Source organism: Ictalurus furcatus, chromosome 13, assembly GCF_023375685.1.
Source record: "Ictalurus furcatus strain D&B chromosome 13, Billie_1.0, whole genome shotgun sequence".
NCBI classification, from domain to species: domain Eukaryota; kingdom Metazoa; phylum Chordata; class Actinopteri; order Siluriformes; family Ictaluridae; genus Ictalurus; species Ictalurus furcatus.
Window position 1 is genome coordinate 4,918,886 of NC_071267.1, and position 22,548 is coordinate 4,941,433.

The 22,548-nt window shown below is 39.2% G+C and overlaps 1 protein-coding gene across 6 annotated transcripts in view; it reads right to left on the minus strand.

Moving 5' to 3' along the window:
* The window catches only part of tanc2b (tetratricopeptide repeat, ankyrin repeat and coiled-coil containing 2b), a 215,130-nt gene that overhangs the window by 156,381 nt on the left and 36,201 nt on the right, over window positions 1-22,548 (minus strand). For 5 of the 6 annotated variants that reach the window (XM_053639925.1, XM_053639924.1, XM_053639921.1 and 2 more), the window contains exon 2: window positions 6,065-6,130. The exons of the other annotated variant lie outside the window; for it this stretch is intronic. The gene's annotated coding sequence lies outside the window, so the exon portion shown is untranslated. The remainder of the gene's footprint in view (window positions 1-6,064; window positions 6,131-22,548) is intronic. 6 annotated transcript variants of the gene reach the window in all.

Sequence of the window (22,548 nt, forward strand, 5' to 3'; positions counted from 1 at the left end):
TTTTCTGAAATATCATTAGATACCGTCATATCTTTCTCGCAATGTTTTTTTTTTTTTAAAAATGTAATTGCAAACTGACTGGAATCAGTTAATGTTCAATGTTAAAATTGTTTCATCAAATAAAAATCCTATCTTTTCTAAATAAAAACTAAAATGAATACATTTTTGTAGACATAATATATTAATTGACAAGTGTTTTTCAACACTACTGTATTGCTGGAATCTAGTAAACCTATATATCATGATACATAGCGTGACACATCACCCTCCCATGCCTTAGATAAACACAAATAATAATATCAAGCTTCCATCAAGTGTCAAGGGGAAAAAATGAAGCCATGACCAGTCTTTAGACTAATACAATATTAAAACTAGCCATCTGTTTATTCTCAATGGAGACACAAAAGTGTCTGAAACCATACAAGTGGGCATCTGTTCTCTCAATTATCTGCAGTTTTCAGGGTAGGATGAATAATCAGCAGTGCTGACAGCACCGTGTTGACTTTAATTAATATTGAACACGCAGCAGGAGAGATTAAGCGCCACTGGCCTGATAGGTCCGTCCGTATTGAGCGTTTGAACCGGGGTACTCTCATTATTGTCCACCATCACAATAAGTTTTTATTTCATTAACATATGTAGGTAGCATTGCTGCCTTACAGCTCCCGGGCCTGGAGCTGTTCAATCCTGAGCTTGTGTTACTGTTTGGGTTTTCTCTGGGTTCTCCGATTTCCTCCCACCTCCCAAAAAACATGCACATAGGTGGATTGGTTATGCTAATGGATGGTGCCCCATCCAGGATGCATTCCTCCCACGTGCCCAGTGCTCTCAGACTAGGCTTTGAATCAGCCCTGTCCTTGGATAAAATAGCTACTCAAGTGCACAGTTTTTTTTATTATTATTATTTAATATTCAAGAATATGCTGCTTATATAATCAGTTAAAACATTAAGAAACGTTGTATAAACTGCTTTCTACAAAACATTTCAAATTGGAGGTGATCACAACCCATTTGGTAAGATTACAATAGGCTTTAATGAGCCAGCGTATTTTCATATTTATTAAATCAGCCTTCACACATAACGATGGTGGATCAAATACAAGTGCACAACAGTTCATATGTCTTCCTACATTAAACAGAGGAAGGGAATTTTAATGCCTTGTGCTGTATAAAATTAGGCTATGATTCGATTCGGTGATCCTTTGTCTTTATAAATCATCAACAGATCACGATGAGGAAAAACAGGATTGTGTGGGGAACTGGTACATCACTGACTCTAGGCAGGTCTATTAGTATGCTGTAAGTGCCCTCTGTCTGCCTGATCAGACAGAGAGAGAACGAGAGAAAAGAGCAAAAGTGTGTGTGTGTGTGTGTGTGTGTGTGTGTGTGTTATGTCCTGTGTCCATGACAGGCATTCTAAAAGAGGAAATGAAGTTGTGACGCAGGGGTGGGAGAAAGCTGTTCACTATTAGCTAAAGTAATCAACCTTGGCATTGGGACTGCATTTGGCACTGAGATAAACATATTTAATCCTACAATGATAATTTGCTTTGGTCTCATTCTGAGCCATGCTGGAATCGAAGAGAATCCTATACCGTCGCTCCTACTCTACCAGTATAGGCATACGTGTGCGTTTATATACAGTCCCCTCTGAGAGTATTAGAAAAGCAAGGCGCAAGTCTTTAGTTTTTGCTATAAACTGAAGACATTTGGGTTTGAGAGCAAAAGATTTACAGATGAGATGACGGATCAAAATTTCAGATTTCATTTCTTTCAGATTTCTTTGCGAATTCCAATCTGGCTTTCTGATTCTTACTGCTGATGAGCGGTTTGCATCTTGTGGTACGGCCTTTATATATTTCTGCTCTCCAAAGCCGTCTTTGAAAGATGGATTGTGATACCTTCACCCCTGTCCTATGGAGGTTGTCGGTGATGTCACTGACTGTTGTTTTGTTTTTGTTTTCTTCACAGCTCTCACAATGGTTTCTGTCATCAGCTGTTGTTTTCCTTGACTGACCTGTTCCATGTGTGGTTGTTAGTGCACCGGTCGTTTCTTTCTTTTTCAGGACATTCCAAATTGTTGTGATGGTTATGTCTAATGCTTGTGCAATGCCTCTGATTGATTTTACCTGTTTTTTCAGCTTCAAAATGGCTTGCTTTTCTGCATTAGACAGCACACTGAACTTCATGTTGGATTATCCTTTTTAACAACAAATACAGTCTACACAGGTGATATTGAAGGCAAGAGTAGATGGTCAGAGCTATTTATTGCTTAAACAATCAATCTAACAGGACACACCAGTCAGTCACATGGTCCAATATTTTTGCTTGCTTACTAATTGGGTGGTCTGATACAAAATGTGTTATGTTCTATGTTTTTTTTTTTTTTAAATTTTTTAAAAACACATCTACATATAAATATCAGGAAATAAAAGCTGAAAATGTATCTTTTGATCTCAAACCCAAATGTCTTCAGTTTACAGAGGCGACTGTAAATATCAGGAAATGGAAGCTGACTTTCAGATCTATGATCTCATATTCATCTTTTGAATTCGAATGTCTTCAACAAGAATAGGCCTTGTTGTTCCAATACTTTTGGAGGGGACTGTACATTGAGTCTGGGATCCCACAGCAAAAAAAGGTTTTGCGAGTAAGCCGGAAGATATGAATGTACACTGCCCGAGGCATTTACAACATCCTTTCTTGCAGAGGTTTAAATTAGGCTAACAGTTTGTTTATATTCTGGGAATAAGAACCAAATAAGTTCATTAGAAAATATCCTGCCTTAGTGGGATTAAAAAACATTCCTACACACATCTATATTTGAGTTCAATTATTAATTTTTTTACTATATTTATAATTATTATTATTATATCAAGTGATAAGCTGAAGTTCATCACCATGCTGAATACCTGTTTTTTTCCAGTTTAGGCCACGCCCACCACCCACTATACACACACACACACACACACACACACACATATATATATATATATATATATATATATATATATATATATATATATATATAAATATGTATAGTGGGCGTGGCCATATGTATATGTATATATATATATATCTCAGGGATGCATATAACTTTTTTAGTCTGGTTCTCAGGAGAGCACTTGGAGGTTTTGTATGGTATTCACCCCCACAGTGATCCCCTCCATAGATCTGACCAAGCGTCCTCCTTCTCACGGCACTTCTCACTGTCTGCCTCACTATCTTCCATTTCAGTTACAGTACATGATGATGGACTTGCTGCTTCCTGGATGGTGGAAGATGATGCACGTCCCTAATTGAGCCTGCGATGGGCTGTTTGCATCCATAGGTCTACAGCTGGCTTTGGATGAAATGTTTCTGTGGTCATCTTTGACAAGTGGATACGCATCAGGGCTGAGAAAGGAGTATATGATAGACAGGATCTGTACTTGCTTTTTATTATGTCGCGATGTGAAAAACCCCTCTCACAAGCTGCATTGCTCAAAGGAAGAGTAAAGGACAACTTAAGTACCTTGTAGATATTCGAGTAACAATCCTAATTGCTTGTATTAACTACCTTGAATAAATCATACACAGAGGACGCTACCAAGCGTTTTCCTGCTTGCTGTAAACGCATCCATTGTCTTATAGCTGCGTCTCGGTCAAGAGGCAAGGTGGACTCATATTTTTGGAGAATGGTGCTGATCGTTGTGTTGCCAAAACTGTGGAGGTCTTGCATTTCTTGAGGCCAAGTGGAAGGAGCAAATACTAAAAAATGATCACATGACTTTAGAGATCCATGTCTGTTTTCAAATTCTCCAACTAAACTTCTGAGTAAAAGCATGAACTGCCCAATTCAGAGCATGAGTTCATCTTTATATTCAGCGTGGTCGGGGGTTCATGCCCTAGCACTGCCAAGCTGCCACTGTTGGGCCCTTGAACAAGGCCCTTAACCCTCTCTGCTCCAGGGGTGCTGTATCATGGCTGACCCTGCGCTCTAACCCCAGCTTCCTGACATGCTGGGGTATGTGAAGAAAAGAATTTCACTGTGCATATGTATATGTGACAATTATTATATTCTCCTATGGTCAGCTTTTCCTGCTGAAATCTTTGTGAGGTCAGCTGCAAAATGCTGCCCATGTCAAGCATGTTGGACAGAAAACACTGAAAATACGCTGTACAGATCTGCTTCAAGTCATTGTCATCTGTTGTAACCAGTTGCATTTGAATGGCGGGTAAAAGTATTGATATTTTCAATAGTGTTTTGTCCCTCCATGCAGAACATCTGACACTGTGAAACTTATTTTTTGCTCCCCCTTCATAAATAAAATTAAACGTATCACAGTATGAAACCTTGCGATCAGCTGACTATGTGCAGTTCTCAAGGGTGTGTGCGGTGCACAGAATATGCACAAGGGAATCCCCAATCGCAGTCATTTCCCATATATATGGAAGAATGCTGTTGTACATATCAATGTTGATAGCAGCACCATCTGTGCAAACAGCGACTAACTTTGTCCTCCATTCATCCAAGCCTGAGTCATGGAATAGATTGACCAACCCGTTCATTATGTCCCACATCATTCGTTTAGCACCCAGTTCAATTAATCCAAGGAAATCAACAGTGAACTCTCCATTGGTGGACACAGACACGAATTAAACAATTTCCAGCTCCGTTTTTGTCATGTACTCCGATCCATCAAAAAGCAGACCCCAAAATTCAGCTGATTTCAACTTTTCCCTCAAATCAGTGCTCTGCTTTGAATCATTTTTGTTCCCCTTCACGTGAATGAAATGCCCCTCTGACATAATAATGCAATGTCCTCAGCATACAAAGACAAAGGACGTGCTTGTTTAGCTTTATGGAAGAAACATTACACAGAGCCATACGCTGCTTTTCATTCACCTTGTTTTGCCATCTAGCAAGTGGGCGACTGGATATTTCATCGTGACTAGCATGTCTGTTAAGCTCTTTTCATGCTTAACAAACGCTGGATGACTGAAATTCTTTGTCCCTGAATAGAAGGCAGTAGTTTTGTCTGTTAGATGGGGATGTGAACGGCATATCTTACACGACACTTGACTGCGCTCATCGTCGGATTCAAGCCATGGCACTTCTTAAAGCCACTGATCTGAGAAAACTCTTGTCTTTTGATTGGGCCCGATCTGACGTTTCTTCTGAGGTGGCGGAATGCAAAAGATGTTGCTTAATGTCTGTTGTTTTTTTGGACATCTCTCACAGTATTACAGTTAGTCGATCCAAGACGGTGACTGTGCCTTTACCATTTTCAGCTATTGGTACGCAAATGAGTGGTCTAAGCCAGGGGTTCCCAAACTCTTCCAGGGCAAGGCCCCCCAAATGGCATTAACATTTGACCGAGGCCCGCCTTTTGCAAGACGTCTTTAAAACACATTAAAAACACAGACTTCTGAATATATCCCCCTTTTTTTTTTATTAATAATTACATCTTACATCTTTACATTACATTACATTAGGTATTGATAGTGTGTGTGTGTGTGTGTGTGTGTGTGTGTGGTTGTCTGAGAGTGAAAAAGAGAAAACATGCTAGTGGGAGGGATGGGCTTGGTGGCTCCGACCAAATTTTTGAGGCCCCAGGGGTGCCCCCTGGTGGCCCCCAAGGGGGCCCCCACTTTGAAAACCACTTTTGGTCTATGCTAGTTAACCACACGTATTTTTTATTTCGGTCACGCATGCGCACCTGTGCACCAGTTATGTGCACCCATATCTTACTCTCTCTCTCTCACTATATATATATATATATATATATATATATATATATATATATATATATACAGTGATCAATCAATTTATAACATTTCTGACATGCGTTTTTCTGGATTTTCTTGTTGTTATTCTGTCTCTCACTGTTCAAATAAATCTACCATTAAAATTATAGAATGATCATTTCTTTGTCAGTGGGCAAACGTACAAAATCAGCAGGGGATCAAATACTTCTTTCCTGCACTGTAAATATATATATACATACATACACACACACAGTATATGTGTGCGTGTGTGTGTGCGCGTGTGTGTGCAAAAATGTTTGAGAAATAGACTTACTGTGTGCTGTGGGCTCAGACTAACTCATCCAACCCCTCTCTCCATGCATCATGCATTGGCAATAAACTACAGAAACAGGGAAGAACTCAATAAGCCTCTTTTATATAAAAATATCAGACAATACATTTTCATCAACTGACTTAGAAGTGATGCAGAATGCAAATCAATCATATAGCAGAGGTTTTAGTGGGGGCTCAGGAGCCCAAGAGTTATAAACTAGCGCAGTCACTAACACCCAAACCTGACTGCTGAGCTACTATGGCACGAATAAACATTTTGAACACGGATTTTATTTTCCTTTATCTCTGCACACAAGTTGTTGCAGATTTAAGTGGTAACACCTACATCACCACAGACTTTATTCACTATGAGTGAAATTCACACTATTTGAACAGGTATTGCTGAACACTGTTTTTGGGTGGTAAACTTCATTTCCACAAATCCCATGAAAGAAATCAACATAATTAGAAAAAGTATTGGAGCAGCTGGACTAGCGCTCATTGATGTAGCTATATAAATATTCTAGGATGGTGGCTGCGGAGAATGTAAGAGGTGCGGATCAATATAGTGCAGGAATCAGGAAGTGAAGGGCTTATCACTCAATAACTGCAGAAGTAAACGTCCATTTTTTATTAAATAGGTGCCACTTATCTACTAATACCAGCTTGTACATAACTGATAATATAAGAATATAGTGCAGTCTGTTATAAACAGTTTGTCAAATTATTTACAAAATCAAAACATGTTATTGTGATTGCCTAAATACTCCGGTGAAACCCCTAAATTAGTTCTGGTGTAACCTGTTGCTATCAGAAGTGACATAATTAGTTCAATGGAGTCCATCTGTGTGCATGCGTCACATGATCTCAATATAAATACACCTGTTCCTGGATGACCTCATGATCATAGAGCTATCAAAACAAGTCTGAAAAAATTATCAATCAAGACTTGGTTATAAAAAAATGAAAAATAAAACCTTTAAATCTTTGAAGATCCAATGGAGCACCATTAAGTTCAATATTAAACAGTGAAAGAACATGGCAGAACCGTGGCTCTGCCTAGAGGAGACTATCTACAGGTATTTTCAAAAGTTTCCACAGCTCAGAGGGAAGAAGCTGTCCATAGGACAAACATAGCCTGTACACTGAACAATTCTGGCCTGAAAGTAGTGACAAGAAAGCCATTACTGAAATGATCCGATGTGAATGATCCCATTTAAAGTTTGTCAAAAGTCATGTTGGAGATTCAGCAAACATGTTGATTAAGGTTCTTTGGCCTGGTGAGAGCAAAACTGAACTTTGTGCCTTATCACAGCATGCTACATTTGGCTGAAACCCAACACTGCTCATCACCCTAAGAACACCAGACCTATAGTGAGGCATGGTGGTGGTAGCATCATGTTGTGAGGATGCGTTTTATCAGCAGGGTCTAGGAAACTGTCAGAATTGAGAGCAAGATGGATGGAGCCAAATACAGAGCAATTTTAGAAGAAAACATGATGCTGACTATGAGACTTAAGACTGCAGAAGATGTTTACTTTCCAAGTATTAAATGGCCTAATCAAAGCCAAGACCTCAATTCAATTGAGTATCTGTGGCAAATCTGATCACCCAATTTGACAGTGCTTGAGCAATTTTGCCAAGAAGAATGGGCAAAATATCAAAGAGACATATACCCAATTGCAGTAAGGTAGTTCTATCAAGTATTGAGCTAGGGGCTGAATACAACCAACAACTGCCTGCACTTTGAAGTGATCAATAGCCTGATAGCTCTGGATCACAACGACTGACATGCATTAAAAGTTATGTTTACATAACCATGCTGTAAACATTAGAAAGAGCTCTTCATAGCTTTCAAATGATACCAGCCCCGCATCAGTGCAGTCTACAGTGCCAGAGAAAGAGATTGCGGAAATCAGGCATTTTAACCAACTTTGGAGCTCTATTTATAGATTACCATGATGTCTCAGGCACTGCTAATGTTTCACTCGATCCCTTTCCCGGGGTCAGAGAATTTGTTCATTTTTTGGGAGAATTTATACATTTATTTATTTTTAAGACATGGTAAACCTGTAGTACATTTTGTTTGCAATATTAAACCTCTGTTCAGAGCAAATTTGTTTCATTTTATACAGACAAAAATACATATTGTTTTGCATTGTTTATTATTCAGAAATTAAAAAAAAAAAAAAGGAGTCTTTTCAGTCTTTATCTTTATTGAAATCGAATCGTGAATCGACTTGTGACCAGAGTGTATCGTTACACCCCTAGTAAATGACACTTTAAAAAGTCCATTTCAATTCCGGATTCTAATAGTAAAATATACTAAAAATGTGTAAAAATATTAAATACTAAAAATGTGAAAATGTTCAAGGGTGTGTATACAAGTCACTGTACGAACCCTTGGAGAATTACACATGAAGCATTTGACATGATGTACTCTTCAAAATAAAATTTAAGACAAGATCCCTAGGACTGAAATACCTCAAAGTCTTCTATGGTAGTCATATAAGAATTCATTCAGACTGGTGGAAGAACTGCTGTTCATGGACGGTTTATTTAGACAGACTAGCTAACCTAGCTAACAGTCTAGCTGACCTGAAAAGAATATAAATTAAAATGGTAAAACCGTACAAAATTTAATTACATTATGAGGGATCCAGCCTTCAAGAATGAATGAAATTTTTTATTAGCATTTACGTTAGACTTTTATCCTGTCAAAATATTCTGTCGGGAATATTAGTCACGGATGTTATAAACTGTTATACTGTAGCAGGATAGTTTAGTGGGAGTCTGACGCGGGAGGGTGGTATATAAAGATAAGCTAATTACCATTGCACACCTGACACCTATTCGCGCTGTGTTATTGTCGAGCTATCTGTGTGTCTCTCACGCTCTCTCTCATTTTGAGCAGTAAGTAGCTGAACAGTAGCAGATAACTGAGAACAATTCTATGTAATGGAATATTGTAATGTAATAGTGTGTTTTATTAACTTAGGATCTGATAGTACTGACCAAATGTATATTTCTATAGGTCTTGTGTTTTAATTATATTTGAAAGATTATTAGCGCTAGCCTAGTGCTTAAAATAAATCCAAGACACACAATTATAATCCAGAGCAGGGGTCAGATCACCCACAGGCAAATCAATGATCACTCTAAACAGACAGACTGGGGTCGAAACCAGAAATCAATGAAAATACAAGACTAGGAACTAGGACTAGGGAACTAAAGACAAAGATACAAGAAGTCATGACAACTAGACACTGAGAGATGAGGAATAAGCAAAAGCTTGGCAAACAGGAAGCTTCTGTAACAAAGACATTTAAGAATAGTTACATTTAGAGCTAGGTCAGCTTTAGATCCATTTTAAACATGCATCTAATTATTATTTAAAAGCTAAATAATAGAAGAAATAATATATTATATAAAACATTCTCTCTTTCCCATGGTGCAGGGTCTGCTGATTGGCACGTCATTCTCCACATGATCTGGTTCAGGGCATCGTCTGGAGCGGTATTGACTTGTTTCATGTTTTCTTTGATCCGATCCATCCACCTCTTTTTTGGTCATCCACGTGGTTGTCGTCCATCGGGGCTTAAACGCAGTGCCCTCCTGTCAACTGATTCCTCACTACTGCGGACTACATGGCCATCCCAGCGGAGATCCGCTGCTCTCATCTTCTCAATGATTGGGGCTACTCCAAGCACCATCCTTATGTCCTTATTCCTGACTTGATCTAGTCGGGTCAGTCTGAGCGACCATCGAAGCATGCGCATTTCCATGGTGTGGAGGGTCTGCTGATGTTTGGTGGATGCCAAACCAGTGCAACTGGGCATACTTCACTTTAGATTTTCACCTTGTTTTATCCACCAGTTTTATAAAACTGTCTTATATATAATTAATTATATAATAATTATAATTATCAAGGCTTAGCACAAGCTGTCAGATTCCTGGATGAGTAGCCGAGCCCTGGTATAGACAACGTTGCAGATGCAACACTTACCACCAATTAAACTCCTACTCTGATACTTCAGTGTTTCACCTTTGTCCCAATTATTCTGACTGCAACTCTCTGTCAGGATGTAGAAACTCTACTTTGAGTCTTATCTGCGTATAATAAGATAATGGAATCATTATAGGAATGGAATCATTTGGAACTAAACAGGTGCTGGGGAGGTTGATGGACAGTGGTGGCTGAGGTGAACGTTTTATAATGTAATAGCAAATTAATTTCTCAAACCATTCCTGAACAATTTTTGCAGTGTGCCAGGGTGCATTATCCTGCTAAAAGAGGCCACTGCCATTAGGGAATACCGTTGCCATGAAGGGGTGTACTTGGTCTGCATCAATGTTTAGGTAGGTGATACATGTCAAAATAACATCCACATGAATGCCATTACCCGAGGTTTCTCAGCAGAACATTGCGCAGAGCATCACACTGCCTCCGCCAACTTGCCTTCTTGCCATAGTGCATCCTGGTACCATGTCTTCCCCAGATAAGTGATGCACACACACACACGGCCATCCACATGATGTAAAAGAAAACGTGATCCCTCAGACCAGGCCACCTCCTTCCACTGCTCCATGGTACAGTTCTGATGCTCACATGCCCATTGTAGGCACATTCCATGGTGGACAGGGGTCAGCATGGGCACTCTGCAGCTACGCAGCCCCATTCACAGCAAGCTGCAATGCACAGTGTGTTCTGACACCTTTCTATCATAGCCAGCATTAAATTTTTCAGCAAATTCTGCTACAGTAGCGCTTCTGTGGGATCAGACAAGACGGGCTAGCCTTCACTCCCCAAATGCATCAATGAGACTTAGGCGCCCATGACCCTGTCACCGGTTGTCCTTCCTTGGACCACTTTTGGCAGGTACTAACCACTGAATTCCAGGAACACCCTACAAAACCTGCCATTTGGGATGCTCTGACCCAGTCGTCTAGCATTCACAATTTGGCCCTTATAAAATGACTTTATGGTATAAGTCACTCAGATCCTTACGATTGCAGATTTTTCGTGCTTCCAACACATCAACTGATTGATTGTTCACTTGTTGCCTAATATATCCCAACCCTTGACAGGTGCCATTATAATGAGATAATCAATGTTATTCACGCTACCTGTCACTGGTTTTAATGTTATATAGGAAGGTGTCCACCTGTCAGTGGTTTTTTATGGCGCACTTATATAGCACTTTTATCCAAAGTGCTTTACACTGTGTCTCATTCACCCATTCACACACACCAATGGTAGCAGAGCTGCCATGCAAGGTGCTAACTTGCCATTGGGAGCAACTTGGGGTTCAGTGTCTTGCCCAAGGACACTTCGGCATGTGGAGTCACATGGGCCAGGAATCGAACCGCCAACCCAACGATTAGTGGACAACCCGCTCTACCACCTGAGCCACAGCCGCCCAGTTTTATATATAACTGTCTGTACCTACATGTTCAAAACCAATTCCACAATATTAAATCAGTAAAGAATCAGATCTACCTCAGCTACTACAAGAAAATACTGTGGTTTGTCCGAGCCAAAAAAGTGCATCATCGGTGATTCTCAAATTAAAAAACATGCCTATTCTTAATAAGGAATATATAACAGAAACAACTTGATTTGGCTTCAGTTCGTTCCAAGAAGCTGGCCGGAAACAGATTTTGTAACATTTCACACTGAAGTCTTTACTATTCATAAATCATACCTCTTATCTGCACACCAATTTCCTTGCATCTTCCTCTCTCTGAGTTCACACTATAGAGGCTGTTATGCAATATGAAGACTGTGGGCAGCTTCGCCAACATATCAGCAATCCAGTATACAGTAATGTGGCACAGCTCGATGGATAATTATCATAGCGTAAGTAGGCTTAGTGCAAGCTGTCAGATTCCTGGATGAGTAGCCGTGTCCTGGTATAGACAACGTTGCAGATGCAGCACTTACCACCAATTAAACTCCTACTCTGATACTTCAGAATTTCACCTTTGTCCCAATTATTCCGACTGCAACTTTCTGTCATAATGTAGAAGCTGTACTTTGAGTCTTATCTGTGTATAATAAGATGTGTTTATAATCGAATCATTATAGGGATGGAATCATTTGGTACTAAGCAGGTGCTGGGGAGGTTGATGGACAGTGGTGGCTGTGGTGAATGTTTTGTAATGTAATAGCAAATTCAATCTTATTATGGGAAATCAGGCAAAACATAACCCTCATATGGCACAGACATCAGTATATCTTCTTATTTGCAAGTTAAACGTTTCATGAAAGGATTTTGACAGAATATCACAGAAAAAGTGCTGGAAAAACATTTTCCTTTGTTCCTAATGGGAAGAAAACCAAACTGGAATTTTCCTGTAGACCTTTGGTAAAAAATAAATAAATCCAGTAGCTTGTCTTTTGGAAAAAGCATTGTGTAAGATTACATTCAACCAAGGAGCTTGTGTTTTTCGATCCATGTAAAGATGGGATAAAGGTCTGTACTGGTAGGATGTAACATCTTTGGTGAAATGTCTGCTGTTACTGCCCCCTTTAGACTGCCAATAATACAACATGGCTCAGGGAGGGGGATTTATATCAACTTAAAATAAAACACTGTAACTGAGACTGCTTGGTTTACGGCTTTGATAACAAATATACCGTACAAAAGCAGTTTCCATACAAGTGCTTTAATCCAGATGTTGGATAGAAACATTACATAAAATCATCAGGTTTCCCAAACTGCACTCTCTTGAGGTGAAAATTACTTTAATCTAAATTGCAATAGAAATGCATTTGCTTAATGATTACAAAAAATTCCCAAGCATTATTAACTTTTACCCATACTCCCCGATGCGCCATCCAATCTTGCTCTGGGCTGCCGCCATGTTGCGGCACCTTGCATGCTAACACAGACCCGGTTTATGACGATATTATGGCTGTAGTTGAACATGGCAATTCAATTGCTAGGTCATTATCAGCCTGGAAGAATGGTACGGACAAGCCTGTACACACATCATCGTCAAAGCTCTGTTGAGATTTATGAACCTCTGACTTCAGTTGAATCATCTTTGCTGCTAGGTCCTTAGAAACTTCTTTCTTGTTATTTTTCTGAGTTATCATTGGACTGGATGTGGGTGTTAGTGACTAGCAAGCTGTTTAGCCTGGGGGGCTTAAATCAGATTTTCAGGGATAAATCTGGCAGCTAGCTGAGCTCACTGTATTGGTACTGGCATCACTGCACCACAGGGGGTATCTTAGTCAGACATTGTGTCCTTACAGTGGTCAATGCTGATCCAGCCTCTGGCTTCCAAAGGTTTCGACACTAGATGCACAAGCGTGGGTCTTGCAACATCGATCGTTTGTCTGACTATTTCAGCTAACTTGATCAGCAGACTGATCAGAGAAACAGCGCATGACAGCCACAGAAGTGAAATGCTGAGATGAGACAACCCCAAGGTAGAAACCTACCCATCAGGGAGAACGAAAGGTTAGCGGAGAGAAAAAAAAGTACCCTGCAATTTCATAGAGATACCAAACATTGACGTAAGTCAATGAGTTCTGTAGCATGCTTGTAGTGTATAAAAATACACTCACCAAAGTAGGCAAGAGGAAATGAGAGGACACCTATCCCCATCTTTGGAGGAGAGCACACCTGTAACTCAGGCTGCTAAGAGGATAGAGCTATCCACATGTGGTCCGACACGTTTACAAGGTGAGAAGAAGAATGGGAAAGATGGCTGTATGACAGCAGCATTTATTGTAAATTTTGTGTCATACACCAGTAGTGAAAAACAGTATGTGTGAACACAGACAAGAAGGTATCCAAGTGAATCTCACTGCTCTTTCTTAGTTAGAAAAAGAGAAATAGAACTGAATTTTCAAGATGTCAAGAAAGTGGGCAAGTTGACAGAAAATGTAGTAGAAAAGCCAAAAAACTGTCTGAACATTACTTAAAAGTAATTTCTTTAATATAGTCAAATGCTTGCTCAGCATCTGGCACCAAAGCCAACATTTCGATTGTGAGAAGTGGTCTGATAGGCTGATTTACAAATAACAACCTATTTTGTTTTTGTGCCGAAAGGCAAGCAGACTGTCAGGCACAAGAGAAACTCTATAACATGATGCAACGAAACAGATTTTAATTCATCATACTTTACCTTTGTGATAATGATCCTTTGAACACAAACACAAATTTGAACACAAATCCAGTTCTAATTGAGACTGCAAAGATATTTGTCATATATAAACATCTTACTGTACATACTCAGCAAAAAAAAAAAAAAAAAGAACCGTCCTATCACATTCAACTGCTTTATTTACAGCAAATTTCTTAACATGTGTAAATATTTGTATTAACATAAACAGATTCAACAACTGAGACATAAACTGAACAAGTTGCACAAACATTTGACAAACAGAAATGGAATAATGAGTCCCTGAACAAAAGGGGGGTCTATAGTAAAAATAATTATCTGGTGTGGCCTCCAGCTGCTTTAAGTACTACAGTGCATGTCATCCTCATGGACTGCACCAGATTGGTCAGTTCTTGCTGTGAGATGTTACTCCACTCTTCCACCAAGGCATCTGCAAGTTCTCCATCACGTCTGGGGGGATACACACGGTTACATGTAATTTTCCCCTGCGAGGACGATCAGCTGTCCTCCTGTCTCCCTGTAGCACTGTCTTAGGCGTCTTACATTACAGACATTGCAGTTTATTGCTCTGGACACATCTGCAGTCCTCATGCCTCCCTGCAGCAGGCCTATGGCATGTTCACGCAGGTGAGCAGGAACGCTAGACATCTTTCTTCTGGTGTTTTTCAGAGTCAGCAGAAAGGTCTCTTTAGTGTCCTAACTTATTGTCACTGGGCCCATAATTGCCTACCCCCTTAAACTGTTAGTGTCTTAAGGACTGTTCCACAGGTGCATGTGCATAATTGTTTATGGTTTATTGTACAAGCATGGAAAACATCATTTAAACCCTTTCCAAAAAAGATCTGTAAAGCTTATTTAGATTTTACAAACTTATCTTTAAAATACAGTCTACTGAAAAGGGGACGTTTCTATTTCTGCAGAGTATATTAGCTGAAAACAAAGTATTGTTTACTGAAATCAGGTATATAATTCATCAAAGTCCAGCAACTGACTGAGATTGGAAATGTAACACATTGCAGGCAGAGGCTTGTGAATGTAATATTTATTCAGGCTTATCCAAGGCCCATGGTCATTTCCAGAGCAGATGAAAGATCACAGACCAACATGAACACATCTATAGTCAAAGTTAAAACAAGCTAGGAGGCTAGGGTCAAAATTAAGGAACCCCAGGCCCTCATGTACAAAATGTGGCATAGATTTCATTCCAAATCTTTGGATACGTTAAAAGAAAAGCACAAACTAAATCACACACACACACAAAAATCATGCTATGTCCTATGTACAGCTCCCTTCCTAAACCCCAGCAAGAATAAGGACATGACCACATGCACTAACTTTATGTCCTATCAAGTTTTGTCCCCATAATACTCTATTATAAATTAAAATGTATGCATGTAGACAAAGGTCATCTCATAACTCAAAGCAATGGTGTGAAAATGTTACTTTTTATTAAAAAAATAATAATAATAAAAAAAAAAGCAAATACATTCTTCCACAATGCCTCTATAGCAACATGACTGCAGTTGGTATGCACACTTCTTCAAATTTGCTCCTTAAAGTTCCTCATATACGGTACACAGTATGCATGGAAAATGATGTGTACTTTTCAGTTTTGTGCAAAAACAACATTTATACATTCAGCTTCTGGAGAAATTAGTAGATGGCTATGGACTGTGGTTTAAATAAGTGAGATTCTCATATGAAGGAGTATGTTTACACACAGATTAACAAATCACTGGCAATCATAATTCCATTATGGCCAAAAAAAAAAAAAAAAAAATGCTGGTGATTTTAGAACACATTGGTAGCATCAAAAACCAACTTTCATGCATTAAACTGTAGTCATGCTGCAATAGAAGCATTGTGCAAGAATTGACCTGCTTTTGATAAAAGGTAGCATTATCACACCATTGATGTACAAGAGATCTGTGATTCAGAACAGCTTTGAGGTATGAGATGGACTTTGTCCACATGCACATGTTTTAATTAATAATAGAGTATTATGGGGACAAAACTCAGTGGGATATAAAGTTAGTGCATGTGGTTATGTCCTTATTCTTGTTGGGGTTTAGGAAGGGAGCGCGTTTCTGAAAAGCTGCAATGATCTTGTCCAGTCACGTGTCTTGGTTTCCAGCAAAAGTAATTACTAAGATAATATAATTTAACTCATAAGTTTAACTCATAAGTCAAGCTATTTGGCTAGTTAAGTGCATTAATAGAGACTACTGGGTAGGGTTAGGTGATCTGGCAAGCATATATCATATCACAATTTTTGCAACCAAACTAAATTTCTCTATTGATGAGAACATAAACTCAAAGAAAAGAAATAAGGGTTATTCCATCTCAAGTGGTTCAGTGCAGGTTGGTCAATGTACGATTGTAATGTGCTCTAGAGATCAGTTTTTGTTCCAAGGAGCTAGGCCCATAAGATAACGAGGTTTCCGTAAACTGCTGTATAACAAAATTCTGTTTTGTGCCATGAGACAAAGATGGCCATCATAAAAAGAAAGAAAAAAAAAACTGGTGCTTTTGCATTATCAATATATAGAGGTAATCACTCAAAAAAAAAAGTGGAAAAATTAAAAAATGGTCAAGCAACCAACTTTGCAATCATTGGACCACTTGAGATGGAATGGCGGATAACAGAGACACCAATTATTTCTAAAATGTATATGGATGGCATATTTACAACTGCATTAAATGGAAAGGCGATTGACGTGTAAGTAAGTATTTCAATACACTACATGGACAAAAGTTTTTGGACACATGACCATCACACCCATATGTGCACCATCTCCAAAATATTGCCACAAAGTCTGAAGCACCCAAGTATCTAGAATGTATGCTGTAGCTTTAAGATTTTCCTTCAATGGAACTAAAGGGCCCAAAACCTGAGCACAAAAGTGCACAAAAGTGCCCAAAAGGGGTAGTGGTGGCTTGGCAGTTAAGGCTCTGGGTTACTGAGCGGAAGGTTGGGGGTTCAAGCCCAAGCACTGCCAAGCTGCCACTGTTGGGCCCTCTCTGCTCTAGGGGCGCTGTATCATGGCCGACCCTGCACTCTGACCCCAGCTTCCTAACATGCTGGGGTATGCGAAGAAAAGAATTTCACTGTACTCTAATGTATATGTGATCAATAAAGACTCATTATCATTATTAAAACCTGTGCACAAAGTGAGCTCCATGGTTTGCCAAAGCTGGTGTGGAAGAGTTCAGGCATGCACAGAGCCCTGACCTTAACCCCACTGAACACTTTTTGGATGAATTTGAATGCCAACTACATGCCAGGTCTTCATCAGTGCCTGACCTCACTAACAATCCTGTGGCTGAATGAGCACAAATCCGCACGCTCACAAATCTAGCGGAAAGTCTTCCCAGAAGAGTGGAGGTTATAATACAGCAAAGGCATACCCAACTTTGGAATTGGATGCAATAATATGCAACAAGCACATATGAGAGTGATTGTCAGGTGTCCACAAACATGTATCCATATATTGTATATTTAAATGTTCATATTTAACATTATTAAAATAAGTAATTCATGTTTCATTGTTTTAATTGCAGTTATCTCGAATTCTGTGTACAGCTGAGGAATGGCGGTGTTAGGACAATATTTCCAACTGAGAATGAGAATTTTTCCCAACGTTTTCTACCTAATTTATTTTTGGCCAATTCCTACCCACCAGTCAGGTCTCCTCTTTCATACAACTGCTACCAACTGGGGAGGGTGAAGGCTGTCACAGCCTCCTTCGAGACACAAGAAGCCAGCCAACCGCATCTTTTCAAACTGCTGCATCATGGGGCAGCATGACACACTTGGAGGAAAGTGCTATCCGCCCAATTCTGCATGCATGTGCTTACAGACGCCCACAATTTCCTAATGTTGCTGTGACTGACACTAGCCAATCGTATGTCTTCCTTCCCAGACCAGGGACAATTTTGCTCTCTTGGACTCCCAGCCACAGACAAACTCGCAATCTACTGACAATAGGGTAAAAATTTTCTGCTGTGCCACTTGGGAGCCAGATTTTGACTGTTTGGCTATTATATCATTGACCAGGTAGAATGTCACATCAGTGGTGTCTTTCCAGTGATACTTGTTTTCTCATTAGGAGTGCCTGTTTCAAATGTATCTGTTATTGTTGTTTCTGGCAGTGGTGCTGTGGCACGCACATGTGCTCCCAACTGTATGTTATCTGGTTATTTGGCACACTTTTTTTGGGTGCGTCCTTGGTGATTAAACATGTTTGTCATGTTTCCTCAACGTGCCAATCTTGCCTTTGCATATTTTGCAAACAACCGACGTTTGCACCATGTCAGTTGTGTAAAATAGAGAGTTTCCATATAATTGATTGAAATTTCTTAGGCACCAACTCCTCCATGCTGCTGTGTTAACAAACAAAATAAGGAAGAAACATAAGCTACAGAGCTGCCTACGGTTGGTTATTATTGGCGTGTTTGTGACCAATTTGTTTAATATTATGAGGGTGCTCATCTCTCTGTAAAATCATCTCATGGAGAAATTTTAATCGTTCCTGATCTAAAATTGTCATATCACCCAGCACTACTACCAGGTAAGAAACATAGTCTTGATGCTCTCCTAATAATGACCCTGATGTACCTGTAGCATATTATTATGGCATTTGGTTAACATTTCAGGAATGGGCTATGGTGTTCTCTCTTTGCATCACACATAAAAAAAGATGTCTTCTATTTGGCTTGTCATCCATCCATTTTCCATACCGCTTATCCAACCCAGGGTCACACACTACAAACAATTTGGAAATACCCTTCATTCTACCACATGTGTTTTTGGATTGGGGAGGAAACCAGAGTACCCAGAGGAAACCCCCAAAGCATAGGGAGAACATGCAAACTCTGCACATACAAGGCAAAGGAAGGGATTGAACCCCCAACCCCGGAGGTGTAAGACAAACATGCTAACCACTAGGCTACCGTGCCTCCCTAGTGGGAGGAGTGTACTATAACCCCAATTCCGAAAACGTTGTGACACTATGGAAAATGCTCATAAAAACAAAGAGGAGTGATTTGTAAATGTACTTTGACTTGTATTTAAACAAAAAATGTATCAAGACAAGGTATTTGATGTTTTACCTAATCAACTGCATAATTTTTTTTGAAGATTTATTTATTTAAAACATTTATTTTGAAATTGATGCATGCAACGTGTTCCAAAAAAGTTGGGACAGGGGCAATTTAGGACTAATAGCAGTGTGACAAGTTGAAATAAGAAGGTGATGTGAAAAAGGTGAGACAATCGTTTAATCATAGTATATAAGGAACCTCCAAAAAAGGCCTAGTCCTTCACGAGCAAGGATGGGTCGAGGCTCGCCAATCTGTCAACAGATGCGTCAGCGAATAATCCAACACTTTGAGAACAAAATGCGCGTGATCTTCGATCGCTCAGACGTCACTGTCTTAAAAACCGTCATGAGTCTGTAATGGATATCCTGACATGGGTTCGGAAATACTTTGGTAATCCTTTGTCAGTCAACACCATTCACCGCTGCATCCACAGATACAAGTTAAGGCTTTACTATGCAAAGCAGAAGCCATACATCAACACTGTCCAGAAGAAAACGTCGACTTCTTTGGGCTCGGTCTCATCTGAGATGGACAATAGCACAGTGGAATTGTGTTTTGTGGTCCGACGAGTCAACATTTCAAATAGTTTTTTCAAAACAGCCATCGTGTTCTCCAGACCAAAGAGGAAAAGGACCATCCCAGCTGTTAACAGTGTCAGGTCCAAAAGCCAACGTCTGTCATGGTATGGGGGCATGTCAGTGCACATGGCATGGGTAACTTGCACAACTGTGAGGGCAGCATTAATACAGAAAGATATGTACACATTTTGGAGCAGCATATGCTGCCATCCAGAGCAGGACAACAGTAAACCACATTCCCCCAGATTACAAGCTCATGGTCGTGTTAGCAGAGAATGCGGGTACTAGCATGGCCTGCTGCAGTCCTGACCTGTCTCTGATTGAGAATGTGTAGCGCATTATGAAGGGCAAAATAAGGCAACGAAGGTCTTGTACAGTTGTGCAGCTGAAGAAATGCATAATGGATGAATGGGGGAAAATTCTGCTTGCTAAACTTAACCAACTGGTGTCTTCAGTCCAAAAAACGCTTAATAAGTGTTATTGAAAGAAAAGGTGATGTTACACAGTGGTAAACAGTCTATTGTCCAAACTTTTTGGAGTGTGTTGCAGTCATCAGATTTGAAATGAGTGTATATTTTCAAAAATAAATTAAGTTCACAAAGTAAAACATCAAATAATGTGTTAATAATATGTTTTCAATATAGTACAGAGTGAACTGAATTTTCAAATGACTCTTTTTGTTGTTGTTGTTTTTGCATTTACCATACTGTCAACTTTTTTGGAATTGGGGTTGAACTACAAATAATGTTATAGAACAGTTTCACTGCAGTGCTTCATTCCGTTTCCTCTCTGTTTAAGCATCACAGCATGCTCATGATACTGGATTAAAAAAATAAATCAGTCAGTCATGCAAGCTGAGTAATCCGTCTCGTCAAAATAGCCCCCATCGATGTCCAGATTGTACCTCGGAAGATGTGTGAGAGTAAACAACGCTCGCCTAGTGAACCTACTTGCCCAGTCCAGGAGATGATGATTAATAATCTATTAGCCTGGACATGTTGTGGATTTCTCCACCACTTAAAACATAATAAAACTAATCAGAAGGAACATATGTAAGAGGAAGTAACCATGAGAATCAACCTTCTTGATTCCTCCTTGATTCCTTATCGATTCCTTGATCCTATGTCATAAACCAAAGACTAGGAGGCATACAGATCAAGAATACAAATGCATCCTACATAGAACTCTTATTTATTTTAGCAGAAGTCTTGCTTTAAAAATGGCCATATGAGTACTCATGTGATGAGGAGAATCTTGTTTAAGCTAAAACATCAACATTTAAGCATGTGATTCGCACGTGCAATACTGTTTTGTTTAATATTATTTCAGTGTAATCACAGATCACTAAATACGTTTTAGAGTGAGACTTCAGAGCGCAAGAACATCTTATTTCATAAATACATTTGTTGTTGATTCATCTTGTCCTCTGGTTTCTGTTCCTCACACCCCTTCCTTGCTTCCTCAGAGGAAGGAGCTAAGAAGCCTGACAGGGAAGCCAACAAAGGAAATAAGAAGGCGCAATTAAAGATTCTTTTTCATTATGTCTGGTTCTTAATATCAAGAACGTGGAGAACGGACTTGATTTCTTACCTCTTCAACAGTTTGATATTCCTAAATAATCAACAACTGCATTATCCAGTTACCTCTCCTAGTTTTTAAATGCGATATTTACTGAAAATAAAGATCTAAAACATGCAATGGTATGGAACAGGTTTGACAGGAAGCGTTCCATCACGATGTTGTGAATAAAAGATGCGTCAGCAAAAAATGCACCTTCATGTCTTAGATGAATCAAGAACACGTTTGAGTCATTCTCAGGACTACCGATCTTATCGTTAATATGAGAAGTATAAGGGAACACAAATTTATTTACAGTAAATGAGACATACAGAAAATTGGTGAAACTAAATGAAGATTTATTGTGCATAATACAGTGTTTATGTAATATTCTTTCCTGTTGCGGCCCCCATTTTCACCATGTCAGTGCAAATATCACACTTTGCATTCTCTGCTGTTGGCTGTGTAAAGTACTCCCAGAAGAGGGTTTGTTTTCTGTCCAGCCATCTAGCAGAATAAATAAAAGAAAATACCTTTCAGTTAAAATCTTTACAATTTGATTTTCAATTTGAATTGCATAATTAATTGGTGCTGCTTTAATCCAATAGCCATTGAATTGGCGTCATTGCATTGGATTGGATCTGATCAAAAGTTATTGGTGGTAGCTCAGTGGTTAAGACATTGGACTTCTGATCAGGTCATAAGTTCAAAACCCAGCACTGCCAAATGCTGGGCCCTTGAGCAAGGCTCTTAACCCTCAACTACTCAGTTGTACAAATAACATCAATGACACTCTGGAGAAGGGTGTCTGCCAAATGCCATAAATGTAAATTAATTAAAGACAAAAATAATATGTATACCACTTGAAGCATTCATTGTGTCGAACTATTTCAATTGCTTTTGTTTGATTTGTTCATCACAAACAGCTGAAAGTCTGTACATTTTGACAATAAACCTGATTTGCAATGGGGGTTGAATAATTTTGACTGCAACTGTACTTTAGCCAGTAACAGGTTAATTTACATTTTTAACTTAAGGATATTATATTTATTATATTATATATATATATATATATATATATATATATATATATATATATATATATATATAT